The sequence below is a fragment of the Phyllobates terribilis genome, unplaced genomic scaffold (genome assembly GCF_046119375.1).
Source record: "Phyllobates terribilis strain yellow unplaced genomic scaffold, ASM4611937v1 Scaffold_9__5_contigs__length_417890890, whole genome shotgun sequence".
Taxonomy (NCBI): Eukaryota; Metazoa; Chordata; class Amphibia; order Anura; family Dendrobatidae; genus Phyllobates; species Phyllobates terribilis.
The window spans coordinates 353,578,100-353,592,444 of record NW_027362769.1 but is presented as its reverse complement, the minus strand read 5'-3'; the positions used below and the strand labels follow the sequence as shown (position 1 = coordinate 353,592,444).

The 14,345-nt window shown below is 41.1% G+C and overlaps 1 long non-coding RNA gene across 1 annotated transcript in view; it reads left to right on the top strand.

The window, feature by feature from the left end:
* Positions 1-540: 540 nt before the first annotated feature.
* Positions 541-14,345, top strand: part of LOC141162246 (uncharacterized) — a 189,087-nt gene continuing 175,282 nt past the window's right edge. Inside the window, exon 1 of the long non-coding RNA XR_012250752.1 lies at positions 541-699. This is a non-coding gene — a long non-coding RNA (uncharacterized lncRNA). The remainder of the gene's footprint in view (positions 700-14,345) is intronic.

Sequence of the window (14,345 nt, the reverse complement as noted above, 5' to 3'; positions counted from 1 at the left end):
TCTGTACTGTATATATATATTATTATTATCTTATTATTATAGTAATAAAATATTTTTGAGGGTAAAAAAATGACCCCCAAAAATGTCAAATTAGTTTTTTAACATTTAAACAGTAGGTCATTTTCTGATTACAAATTTCATTAAATTTGCTACGAGTTTGTGCCGGATCTTTCCATTCTTGAGAATCTGTTGTCTAAGACTGCCTTTGATGATAAGGAGACTGCTGAAAACTCTTGCTGGAAGGAAAGGAAGTATGAGTCTAATATAGATTCAGTGCTCCAGTTTTAGAATTGCAAAATTTTTCATTTTGTTATTTTTTTTTTTTTTAATAAAGATCATGAAATGATTATTCAAAAAGGCAAAAATTTGTTGAAACCACATGTAACAGCCAAATCTAATTTAAATAAAAGGTTATTTTTTAATGGCAAATTCACTTTTTTTTTTATTGAAATATAGCAAACAATATAAAATAGGGTCCATAGGCTCAGATCTGGTTTACTGGTGGTTTTCAGCTCGGCTCGTGTATCAGCATCCATTACCCGCAGCCGGGCCTCCTCTCGGAGCATTATCCCGGAGCGGCCCTTGTACCGAGCTCTTTACACGCACTGTTACATTAGGGAGTCGAGGGCAGACAGAGCGCAGACAATGGCCGGAGCATAGTGATACCGCGGAGCTCAGATCAGGTGTTCGCCGGGGCAGGTAGAGTCTCACTTTTTCAACACTCTTTTTTGCAACAAGCTTTTTACAAGTTTGATAGCTGGGGATACTTTTATGTCCCCAGAGAGGCCTGTTGTGTCTCCATTGTAAGTAAACTCTGTGGGAATCGAACTTGTGGCTTTTGTTAAAATGGTCACAATAGATGGAGACTAAATTAGGGTCTGAACCTGCCAAATAGCAGCTCATTCGGCTTATCAGGAGGCCTCTTCTGTGTCTCCGCTTCTCTCTTTCTCTGGTTGCTTTTATTTCTATTTTTCTGCACTTAAATGTCTGAATTGTATAGAAAAGCCTCCATCTGGCTTATCTACCTGCCAGCCAACTCTCATGTCTAGGTGCCATTTACTGTGGTAATTGTGTAAGTTGACCTACTTAAAGCTTCTGTTTCTTTTGCCCATTATTTTTTTTGTTTAACTGCCTTTTATATTGGGTAAGAGAATGCTCTCTGCTTTCTCTGCTATTCTGCTTTCTTCCAAAGCCAGCGCCACCCCTGTCAACAGGTTGCACTTGGTACTGCAGTTCAGCAATATTCACTACAATTTAACTGCAATACCTGGCACAACCCACTGGCTGGCGGGGGGTGTCTTTTTACAATCATATCAACCTTTATAATCATACAGAACTCCTTTTAGTGTGGATGGAGCTGAACTCACTTCATACATAGCAGATGCAATCTGTAACACAGTCTGCATCTGCCTCTAGCTACAGTGATCAGAGGTAGCTCAGATTGCTGATATTTTTAATCACTTAAAGGCTTCTGTCAATATTAACAGAGGCATTTAAGTGGAAGGATCGCATCACACAACTGCTCCAGCGCAGGAGATTGCACTAGGTTGAAAAGTCGTCATACGGCTATGTCGACAAAAAAAAAAAGAGTATCGCTCTTAGAAAAATGGGAGGAAGAAACAAAAAGAGTTAAAATGAAAATTGTCTCAGATAGGAAATGGTTAAAAGTGGAGCACCCCCTTTAAGAGCATTGAGTATGCCTATACTTATACTCTCTTAGTTACTTCTGTAAATGGAGAAGTTTTTCCTAACATGTATATGTTTAATTCTGGCCATATTACTGCCACAGATCATTATATATATAAATAGATCTGTTTGTAGACTAAGACCCACTCATTCCACCCCCCAAAAAAACAATCCCCCATACAGCTATATGTTAGGCTCACTCGGTGAGATGGATCCAGTAAGCCACAGGTCAAGGTGAACACACGGACTGAGGGTAATAGCACAGCATCAAGGACCTGGAAAACTGGCTATGCAGGACGAAAAGCAAACAAGCTGAGCAGGACACACATGAAGCCACAGAGCCAGGAGTGTAGACAAACACAGGAGAACAGATGAAGAGTTAAACAGAAAGTTTGAACCAGAATGTCAAAGCTCATTGAAGAGACCACAGGAGTTAGCAGCATTGATTGCAGCATATTTTGAACAGTCTCTAAATACCAGTTCGTAAAGCATACAGCAGACAAAGGATTAATGAGCAGGTCTGGGAAGCAGTAGATGCAAGTTGTAGAAAGAAGTTTGCAGAAAATATTGCAGAGTAATGTGAACGGTTTCTAAATAGCAGTTTGTAAAATTGTAATGCTTACAGCAGAAGGTGGTTTGATCAGCAGATCTGAGAAGCAGTATGTCACGAATCATTAAGGGATTCGTGGCAGCTCTGGTTATGCTGGAATTTAACTTGCAGTTTTTTTTCATTTGGTCCATCAAGGGTTAATGTTCTTCTCTTGCTGGCAGCTTTTTGAGGCCGGTCAGCTGATGTTTGTTGGAACCACTTCCACCTTCCTTTAAATAGCCACATGACCCATCAGCTAATCATTAGTTATAGAGTTCATTTCTATGCAGACCAGATGGAGGTGTGGAGCCGCTGTAGGAGTTCTGTACCCTGGTGCCGTTATTGGAGCTTTTGCTGCAAATTCAGAGCTTTGCTGCTGTTTATAAGTTAAGTTGTTTTTTCTTGCTGCCTGTTCCTTGTTTGTCTTCTTACCCTGTGTTACATAACCAGTAGTGATAAGGCTAGCGTTTTTGTCAGCCAGTTCACTAGCTAGGGTAAGTTGAGGTGACAGTCAGGGATTAGACACTTGTCGGCGACGGGGGGAAGGACCTGCATAGGGTATTAGGGGAGCTTAGGGACAGACACAGGTTGGTGCCAGGAGGTGTCCCATCCATTGCGCCCTATTGTTAGGGCCTTCCTCCCCCTATATCATCCCGTTGTATCCTGTGTCGTGTCATCTGCCAGACTTCCCCATGTCTGTCTGTGACACAGTAGATGCAAGTTGTAGAAATTACAGGACTTTGCAGAAATTACTGCAGAGTAATGTGAACAGTCTCTAAATAACAGTTTGTAATGCTTACAGCAGACGGTGGGTTGATGAGCAGGTCTGAGAAGCAGTAGATGCAAGTTATAGAAACACAGGAGTTTGTAGAGATCATTGCAACTAAAGGAACTGGATTGTAGCTATCTCCAAGACAAAAAGCAACTGAAGATCACACTGACTGATTACTCAGACAATACTTGAATGTCTTAGTCGACTTTTAAAGACCTTGAATGATAATGGCAGTGAGCAACTTGTGAAACCCAATGTGAAGCACAGAAAAGGATGAGGGCCATAAGAGAAGCGAGTGGAGCCAGACCTTGAAGTCGAAACTGGTGCATAACACTATGTTGATAGGAAAAAAGGTTATGGCTTATGGAAAAATGAGATGAAACAATGAAAGCACAAAAGTGAAAAAATCCATAGTCAAGAAACGGTTAAAGTGATCTTCTGCTTTGGACTACCTCGGTTTGTTAGAATAAGCTAATCATGGGGAATCCTACTGTCCTGCGGGTAGGCCTTACAGCGATCAGCTAAAATGTGTTGTGGAACCTCATCAAGTAATTAATTCACCTGCAGCGCCTCCCCAGGCGAAATGAAGCATTGCATGATAGATAATTCACAGACATGCCAGATTTCTCAGGGTGAGACACTTTTTGTAGCTACTCTTGGTGCCAGTTTTATTGCCAGTCTCAAATTAGGAACATCAACACAAAATAAACCTGGACAAAGGCAAGAGTCTACAAGGCTTGCCAGGCCCATGATCATCTGGGTAATATACTCTGTTCTTGTGAAGCCGAGTATGAGATGATGGGAGTCTCTCTGTTGCTCATGAGTTCCCCGCAGTTGTGTTAGGTTTCACACATCTGTGTTTCACGGTCTGCACTTGGATTGCGATGTATGGACCAGCCGTGGGTCTCCTGAGCCTCTCTGGCATATTCAGTATGAGACAGTAGATCAACGGTCAGACAGTATGTCTCTTGACCGTCTCCAAAAAGAGGTGAAGGAGGCACAAACATTTTTGTATAAGTGTGGCTTACTCTAAAATGACTACTTTCTCTGACATTTTTCTGGTGTACAAGCTTACTTCGTGCACGCTTTAGGTTGGATTACCCGCTGCCTCATGCAACATCAAAGCCGGTCTGCATATTTCACATCGCCCGGAGTCATACATGCTTTATTGTATTCAGAAGAATCTTATCTATTTCAGACTCCAAGTTCTCTAACATCACAAATAGCCGTAGTCTTAAATTCTACATTTTCAGAAAACCAAAACTGGACCAACTGGTTACGCAGCCCCCAGGACCTGCAGACAGGTGGGATGCTCTTAGGGCATGGTAATGACGTAATATGATGAGACCCTTTTATTTCTTGGCAAGAAACCTAAACTGCTTTCTATTCACAGGAAAAGAGCACCTCGGTCAGGTGATAAGACAGGTGATTATAATGAGTGGCAGCAGGGGGAATGTAAAGTCTCCTCCAAGTAGAGCTGTGCTTCGGCCTGCTGCGTAAGAGTGCAGAATCTGCCTCATGGCGCCATTACTGCCTAGAATGGATGAAATTACTAGAAAGGGTAACACAGGCTAACGTCTAGAAGAGAAATCATGAAACCTTTTAGTATTCACTATAAGCGTGTCCAGGTGATCTATCTATCTATCTATCTATCTATCTATCTATCTATCTATCTTTATCTATCTATCTATCTATCTTTATCTATCTATCTATCTATCTTCTTTCTTTCCATCCTCTTCCTGTTTTCATTTATTTTATATTTTACCTCCTTCCTTTTCCTATTAATTCAATCTTTTCGACTTTCCTTCTTCCCTTCCATAACTTCTATAAATTGTTTTATTTCTCTTTTTTCCTTGCTTTTCCATTCTTATTTTTTTTGCCTTTTTTCTTGTTCCTTATTTTTTTAGTTGCATCCTCCTTGGCATAGCTTCCATAACATATTTTCTTTTTCTTCTATCCTTCCCTCTTGCCTTTCTTTCTTCCTGTTTGGCATTGCTTTCAAAACTCTCGTAGTTTCTCTTTCCTTCCTCAATATCCATCTATCCATCAATCCATTTATCGAATTATCCATCCATCCATTTATCCATCCATCGATTTATCGAATTATCCATCCATCCATTTATCCATCCATTTATCCATCCATACATTCATTTATCCAATTAGCCATCCATTTATCCATCCATCATTTATCCATCCATTTATCCATCCATCCATCCATTTATCGAATTATCCATCCATCCATCCATTTACAGTTGTGCTCAAAAGTTTACATACCCCGGCAGAATTTTTAATTTCTTGGCCTTGTTTCAAAGAATATGAATGATAACAAAAAAACTTTTTCTCCACTCATGGTTATTGGCTGGATGAAGCCATTTATTGTCAAACTACTGTCTTTTCTCTTAATGACAACCAAAAATATCCAAATGACCCTGTTCAAAAGTTCACATACACCAGTTCTTCATACTGTATATTTGCCCCCTCTAACATCAGTGACAGCTTGAAGTCTTTTGTGGTAGTTGTGGATGAGGTTCTTTAATTTCTCAGATAGTAAAGCTGCCCATTCTTCTTGGCAAAAAGCCTCCAGTTCCTGTAAATTCCTGGGCTGTCTAGCATGAACTTGCCGCTTGAGATCTCCCCAGAATGGCTCAATGATATTGAGGTCAAGAGACTGAGATGGCCACTCCAGAACCTTCACTTTGTTCTGCTGTAGCCAATGACAGGTCGACTTGGCCTTGTGGTTTGGATCGTTGTCATGTTGGAACATCCAAGTACGTCCCATCCGCAGCTTCTGGGCTGATGAGTGCAAATTTGCCTCCAGTAATTGCTGATAACATGCTACATTCATCTTTCCTTCAGCTTTTACCAAGTTTAATGTGCCTTTGTAGATCACATATGCCCAAAACATCAGCGATCCACCTCCGTGCTTTACTGTAGGAATGGTGTTCCTTTCATCATAGGCCTTGTTGACCTGTCTCCAAATGTAACGTTTATGGTTGTGGCCAAAAAGTTCAATTTTGGTCTCATCACTCCAAATCACCTAATTCCAGAAGTTTGGAGGCTTGTCTCTGTGCTGTTTGGCGTATTGTAGGCAAGATACTTTGTGGCATTTGCGCAGTAATGGCTTTCTTCTGGTGACTCAACCATGCACCCCATTTTTCTTCAAGTGCCTCCTTATTGTGCATCTTGAAACAGCCACACCGCTAGTTTTCAAAGAGTCCTGAATTTCAGCTGATGTTATTTGTGAGTTTTTCTTTGCTTTCCTAACAATTTTCCTGGCAGTAGTGGCCGAAATCTTTGTTGGTCTACCTGACCATGGTTTGGTTTTTACAGAACCCCTGATTTTCCATTTGTTAATCACAGTTTGAATGCTGCTGACTGGCATTATCAATTCCGTGGATATTTTTTTGTATCCCTTTCCTGTGTTATACGGTTCAACTACCTTTTCCTGTAGATCCGTTGACAATTCTTTTGCTTTCTCCATGACTTACAATCCAGAAACGTCAGTGGCTGGATGAAAGATGCAAGAGTCTGTCTGGATCCCAGAAACTCACTCAGCTTTTATGCACACAAACTGATTACAAGCAAACAGGTCACAGGTGAAGATGTTACCTTTAGTAGCCATTAAAACCCATTTGTGTCAAATTCTGAGCATGTTATCAGGCCAAAATCACCAGGGTATGTTAACTTTTGAAAAGGGTCATTTGGATGTTTTTGGTTGTCATTAAAATTTAAAAAGAGAAAACACAGAAGTTTGACAATAAATGGCTTCACTCAACCAATAACCATGAGTGGAGAAAAAGTTTTTTTGTTATCACTCATGTTCTCTGAAACAAGGCCAAGAAAGGAAAAATGCTGCCTGGGTATGTAAACTTTTGAGCACAACTGTATCCATCCATTTATCCATCCATACATTCATTTATCCAATTATCCATACATTTATCCATCCATCCATTTATCCAATTATCCATCCATCCATTTATCCATCCATAGAAACATAGTAACGTAAGTTGAATAAAGACCTAGGTCCATCAAGTTCAACCTTTCTCCCCCAATTATACTCCCCATACCAACACTACACTAACTTACTGGAAATAGGCCTCACAAATGAATTACCATTTTTATTATTAGTATTACTGCACTATTACAATTACAATAGGTGTAACATTTTATCTAATTTAAAGGGGTTGTCCAGTACTTTTAAAATTATACCAAAGTGTTTTAATGATAAATAGAAGCTTTTTTCTAATTACCTCCTAGTGCTGTTTCTGCCTGTGAGCGGCGCTATCGGTGGCCGCTCACAAGCAGCACGTGACCCCCGGCTGTAGCCGACTCTGACATCCACTGACGTCACGACAAGTCCAGGCTGCAGCCGAGGGTCCCTCTTCCATGTTCCACGGGTAGTTGCCGGGTTGTGGGTGGGGTTACCCCGCGCGTCACACCCGGCATCCACAGCGCGCTCTCCCTGTCCCCATTCATTGGGAAAACATGCGGTGGATGCTGGGTGTGATGCGGGGAATAACCCCGCCCACAACCCAGGAGCCACCGCGGGTGGCTTGACGTGATGTCACGTGCTGCCTGTGAGCGGCCACCGATAGCGCCGCACACAGGCAGATAAGGCAGAGGGAGGTAATTAGAAAGAAGATTCTATTCATCGCTAAAACACATTGGCAAGTACTGGACAACCCTTTTAACTGTAACCCACAATGTTATGTGTATTGAGGAAATCGTTCAGCCCTTTTTTCAATGCTGTTATAGTATCTGCCATTATTACCTCTTGTGGTCGGGCATTCCACAGCCCAACTGCTCTGACTGTAAAGAACCCTTTCCTGTTTAGCTGCCAGAATCGCCTTTCTTCCACCCGTAATGAGTGGCCCCTGGTCCTTAGTATGGTCTTTGGAAGGAATAAGTCATGTGCTAGACCTTTGCACTGACCACACACCTATTTATACATGTAAATGAGATTCCCTCTGGGGCATCGTTTTTCTAAGCTAAACAAGCTCAACTTTTCCAATCTCTCATCATATGAGATGCCTTCCATCCCTTGTAATATTCTAGTTGCCGCCTTTGAACTGACTCTAACTTCTGAATATCTTTTTTAAAATGTGGAGCCCAAAACTGGATCCCATATTCTATATGTGGCCTCACCAGTGATTTATAAAGGGGTAACAATACATTGGGATCACAGAATTTTATTTCTCTTTTTATACACCCTAAAATCTTGTTTGCTTTTGCGGCTGCTGCTTGACATTGAGTACTGCTGCTCAGCTTACTTGTAACCAGAATACCCAAACCCTTCTCCTGTTCTGTAGTCCCGGTGCATTACTCTACATTTATCTACATTAAACCTCATCTGCCAAGTGTTTGCTCATTCAGTCATCTTATCCAGATCGTTCTGCAATATCGCAATGTCAAGATCAGATTTTAATATCCAACATAGTTTGGTGTCGTCAGCAAAAACTGACACTTTACTCTCAATCCCATCCCCAAGGTCATTAATAAAGAGATTAAAGAGAATTAGTCCTAGCACAGATCCCTGCGGCACCCCACTGCTGACTATATCCCATTTAGAGAATGTACCATTAATGACGACCCTTTGTTTCCTATCATTTAGCCAATTCCTTACCCATCTACATATAGTTCCCCCAAGTCCTTGCTCCTGTAGCTTCAGTATAAGGCTGTTATGTGGTACAGTATCAAATGCCTTTGCAAAGTCCAGATAAATCACATCAGCCGCATTACCAACATCCAGATTTGCACTTACCTCCTCATAGAAACCCAACATGTTGGTTACACATGACCTATTTTTCATGAATCCATGCTGATTATCATTTATTATATTATTCTCTTCGATATAACTCTGCAGGTCATGACTTATGATGCCCTCAAAAACTTTGCACACTACTGATGTCAGACTTACCGGACTGTAGTTACCTGGATCCACCTTCTTACCTTTCTTAAAAATCGGTACCACATTGGCTATCCTCCAATTCTGTGGCACTACCCCTGTTACAAGAGAGTCTAAGAATACGAGATACAGCGGTTTATCAATTCCCTCAGTATCAGTGGATGAATACCATCTGGTCCAGAGGATTTATCAACGTTTAATTTGTGTTAAACTAGTTATATCAGGTGGTGAACTTTGATTTTTGCCCTGTTGAAAGATGCCTGGAACAGACTGTTTGTTGGTGAACACCAATGAAAAGTATCTGTTTCATATCTCAGCCTTTTCTTTGTCTACTATAATTATCTTATTATTATCGTCTTTTAAGGGGCCAATACCATCTGATTTTCTCTTTTTGGCATTGATGTATGTATAAAATTTTTGGGGATTTAATTTAATGTCCCTGGCGCTTTGTTGCTCTGTAGATAATTTTGCTAATGTGATTAATTTTCTCATTTCTTATTTAGGTCTTTATAATCCTGAAAGGCTATTTCTGTATTCTCGGCCTTCAAGATTTTGAATGCCCTTTGTTTTTGTCTTATTAAACTTTGTACTGTCTTTTTTATCCATAATGGTTTCTTTTCATTCCTGGACATTTTATTACCAGCGGATATACATTTTCTACAGGATTCTAGTAGTATTTCCTTAAACATGCCCCATTTACGTTTGGTATCCGCAGTTACCATGACATGGTCCCAGTCTACATGATTAACTTCTTCCCTTAATTTGCTGAAATCAGCTTTCCTAAAGTTCCTGGTTTCTGCATTTCCTTTTTGAAATGTTTTATTAAATATTACATTAAAACTTACCATATTATGGTCGCTGTTTCCCAAATGCTCCCGGATCTGTAGATCTGAAATTGTATCTGGTCTATTTGACAGCACCAGATCCAGCAGATTACCTCCCCTGGGTGGTTCATCTACCAGCTGAGAGAGGTAATTGTCCTGAACTGCGGATTAAGAACTTGCAGCTTTTAGCACAACTGGACGATTCTATGTCCCATTGAATATCTGGATAGTTAAAATCCCCCATAATAACATAATAAGGACCCTATTATTATTTGCTGCATTTTTAATTTGTTCCAGCATTTCGTCCTCTACCTGTTCAGCTATATTAGGAGGCTTGTAACAAGCTCCAATTAGCAGCTTTCCATTATGGCCATCCCCATGTACATTTACCCAGACTGACTCTACATTGTCGCAGCTTCCCCCAATGTTGTCATTGAGCACAGGTTTTAAGTTGGATCTTAAGAAAATACACACCCCTCCACCTTTTTTGTCTTTCCTGTCCTTTCTAATTGTAGTGTATCCCTCTATGTTTGTCACCCAGTCATGGCTTTCATCCAGCCAGGTTTCCGTAATACTCACCACATCGTATTCTGTGACCGACATAAGAGTCTCCAGTTCAGCCATTTTGTTTGCCAGACTTCTTGCATTTGCCAGCAGACATTTAATACAATTAGCACATTTGCTACTCCTACTCAGCTCCCTACTTTCCTTGCGTATCCCAGCCCCCCCTAGATCCTCTATAACCCCTGCTGTCCCACTCTCTCTGTCTACTCTATCTATCCCCTTATAAGCACGAATACCCTCCCTCCCCCCAGATCCTAGTTTAAAAGCTCCTCCATCCGTCTGACCATTTTTTACCCCAACATAGCTGCACCCTCCCCATTGAGATGCAGCCCGTCCCTACTGTAGAGCCTGTAGCCGACAGCGAAGTCGGCACAGTTCTCCAAGAACCCAAACCCTTCCTTCCTGCACCAATTTCTGAGCCACTTATTTATCTCCCTAAGCTCCCGCTGTCTATCTAGTGACACACGTGGCACCGGCAGTATTTCTGAAAACACCACTTTGGAGGTCCTGGCCTTCAGCTTCTCTCCTAGTTCCCTGTAATAATTTTTAAGGACCTTCCACCTCCCTCTAACTTTGTCATTAGTACCGATATGTACCATGACCGCTGGGTTTTCCCCATCCCCATCCCCATCCAGCATTCTATCTATCCATTTATCCATCCATTCATCCATTTATCCATCCATACAATCATTTATCCATCCATCCATTTATCCATCCATCATCTCATTACTTGAGTTTAAGGCCAGCCATATACATTAGATGGCTGTCAGCTGAAAGATCGTTCGGCCATCCACCATCAGAGCCCTCTCTCCCATACACAGGGAGCTCGTCCGGCTGACCGCTCTTGTGTTCTCTATGAGAAAACTACCGACTGACATGTTGTCCATCATTTTATCTCTGGGAGAACAATGCAATTGGAAGTCCGAAATCAGACATGCCTGATAGATTATCACTCCCCTCCATCATTTGGCCAGCTCTCCGATACACATTAGCCGGTTATTCGAACCAGTAGATATCGGCTGGCTCAGCCGACATAACTCTAATGTTCTCGGCCAGATTAATACTTGAACAAGTCAGGTGAATGTGAAGCCATTGTTTGTCAGTGGCTCTGATAGACAACGTCTTGTCAATGTTACCCTCTCTGACATCCATGTACTCTGGAATGACACATAGACAGGGGTTGTGTTGCTGACTCAGTGCAGTATATGTGTCCTCCTCGTTTCCGGCCACTCTGACATCAGTCGTCATGTCTCGTATATTATACCATCCCACCATACATATTATATTTACTGCCCACTAACAATCTGCTTGGCTTACTATATCATTATATAAGAGTTTCACACGCTACTCAGCTAAAGCATGACTGGGAGAAAAAAAATGTAGAACTTTGGCTCTATATCAGAGAAAAAACATTGAGAAAACAGAGCTGCAGACGCGTCACGTGGTGGATTGTAGCCGTCCAGTGCAGAGTCTGTGCAGTCTGTGTTACGTTAACATCTAGGGAGCAGAGTATGAGGCTAGTGAGGAGCCTGGAAATGTAATTCTCAGGATGGCATCTCAGCTTCTTGTATGGGTAGTAAGAAACTTCTGCATCTTTCTTACCATCTATCTACAGATAGTATGGTACTATATCAGTACTGTAGCTAGCCGTGGAGCAGGGATGGTGGCCAGACTAGGTCCACTCACTTAGATCTCCAGGCGAGCACCACTCTAGGCTAAGTCGGTGGTCACTGTCTGCCGACACAGGTAGAACCGGTAGTAGAACAGCAAGCCTTGAGTATTTCATGAGATCTCAGGGGCATTATTACATGTTAAGGTGGTGCTCAGGAGGTATTATTATTATTATTTTATGGATAAGTCAGGACAATATTACTTGATAAGAAGCCACTCAGGGTATTATTACTTTTTTAGGGGTGCTCAAAAAGGGCAAGCCTTACTACTTTAAAACGGGGCACAAAGTGGGCATTACGTTGACGCTAATATCTCTGAAGTCCAGTGTTTTGGGATACTGCACAACACCGCAGGCACAGTATTGGGGTATCAGACGGATGGGGACAGTGCTGGAGATGTGAGCATTGAAATGTGTCTGTGTTACAAACTTTGCAGATATAAGTCATGGCTGGAAGAAGTCTTCATGGTGGTCTGGGCTAGATGGAAAAGATGGAAAAGTGACAAGAGATTACCTGAAAAGTGAAAAAAGTCATCTATGAATCACTATGTTTATACCTGCACTGCAATCACTGTCTTACATAAAGTCTTCTGAACTGCTATCTATCATGATATGGTCACTGTATGGCGGTAATATCGGTCTTGGACTTAGCATAGTGATTTTTTTTTAAGTAACAGCTTTGTTGTCTGCTGCAGTGCCCACTATAAGTAGGGTTCTTCTCACAACTTGTCCTCAGAAATACACTGCATCGATCACCCGGAACTTCGTCTTCCTGCTTGCTGCAGTGCAGTGGGCTCCTGATTGACAGCTCTGATCGGTGGTATGGTTGTGCCAATGACTCCAGCTCTGTTCTCTCCCATGCTGAAAGCAGATGTAGCTTTATTCCTGTAGCATCGGAAGAGCGCACGGGCAATGCAGCTGACCAGATCCAGTGATCCAGCCAGCTTCAGAGCAGTGCTCAACCCCTTCACTTTGGGCGATTTTTAGTTTTTCAATTTCTCCTCCTCTTCTCAAAAGAGCCATAACTTTTATATTTTTCCGTTCACAAAGCGGGCTCGTTTTTTGTGGAACGAGTTGTACTTTTCAATGACATCATTAATTTTCAAGTTGTACGTTTGGAAGACATCATTTATTTTAACATATAATGCACTGGAAAGTGGAAAAAAAAATTCCAAGTGCAATGAAATTACAAAAAAAGTACAATTTCACCTTTTTGTTTTCATTTACCATGTTCAATTTACAGTAAAACTGACCTGGTAATATGATTCTCCAGGTCAGTATGATTACGCAGATACCAATCATGTATAGTTTTTTCTTATATTTAATTGGTGAAAAAAAAAAAAAATTTTAAATTTGGAAAAACAAAAAATGTTTGCTTGAGTCGCCATTTTCCAAGACTTTCAATTTTCAGGACAAGGGGCTGTGGGAAGGACTTACTTTTTGCGACCTGAGACGATGCTTTTACTGATACAATTTTGAGGTAGCTACGATGTTTTGATTTTGATTACAAAGTTGCGGCCATCAAAAAAACATAATTCTGGCATTTTGATTCTTTTTTTCTTGTTACACTGTTTACCAATTGAATTAATTTATTTTATATTTTGATAGATCGGACTTTTACAAACACAGCGATACCAAATATGCATATTTAAAGTTTTTTTTTAATTGTTTAATTTTTAATGGGGGCCAAAAGGGGGGGGGGTGAGTTGAACTTTTGTGTTTTTTTATTTTTTACTTATTTTTAAAGAACTTTTTTTTACCTTTCACTCTATTTAATAGTCCCCTTAGAGGACTTGTAGCTGCGATCGTCTGATTGCTTGTGCTATACATAGCAGTGCTTTAACCCTGCTTTGTATAGCTAAAATCACGAGCTGGTTTTCACATGAGAATCGTCATGACAGGCATGGAGGTCTTCAGCAGACCCCCGCTTATCATGGCAACCCATCGGTGCATCACGTTCACATCAAGGCCACCCTGCCGACTCGCGTTAAATGCTGAGGTTAACAGCTGCGGGCAGAGCTCCGATCCACACGCAGCTGTTAAAGGCACCATGATGGCTGATTAAATCAGCCATCATCTGCCGGGAAAGATGTGAGCCCTCATCAAAGTCACAACATATGACGTAAATGTACATCATATATCGTGAAGGAGTTAAAAGTTCTATAGCAAAGAGCTTGTAAGCACCGTGCTCCCTACCTAGGATGTAACCTAGCCAGGTACATGGCAAAGTTGCTGTTTTTTACAAGCTCTTTGCAAATTGTTTATCTATCCATCCAATGTCTATCTATCTATCATCTATCCAACATCTATTATATATCTATTATCTATCTAATATC